This window comes from Marmota marmota, unplaced genomic scaffold (assembly GCF_001458135.2).
Source record: "Marmota marmota marmota unplaced genomic scaffold, marMar, whole genome shotgun sequence".
NCBI lineage: Eukaryota > Metazoa > Chordata > Mammalia > Rodentia > Sciuridae > Marmota > Marmota marmota.
This window is the reverse complement of record NW_026000221.1, coordinates 22,796,526-22,796,834: the sequence shown is the minus strand read 5'-3', so window position 1 is coordinate 22,796,834 and position 309 is coordinate 22,796,526.

Genomic DNA, 309 nt, shown 5'->3' with positions numbered 1-309 from the left:
CGGATCCGCTTCCATGAGCGCGGGGCTGGTGGTGCAACAAACTTTCCTGCAGCGGAGAGGCGGAGGAGCCGCGCTGGGAGCTTCTCCCCCGAGCCTGGGCTCTCCTCCACCTGCCGGTGCTCAGCCTCCGCCCAGCCTTCACCCACCCCAGCTCCCTCCCCTCCCCGCGCGCCTCTGTTCACTCAGACTCCTCTTCCCTCTCCTCTCCCCTCCTCCTCCTCCCTCTTGCCTCTCTCCCCCACTTTTCTCTTGTCTCTTCTTTTGTATTCTCTCCTCCCTCGCCGCCCCGGTTGCCTCTCGCCTCCTCCG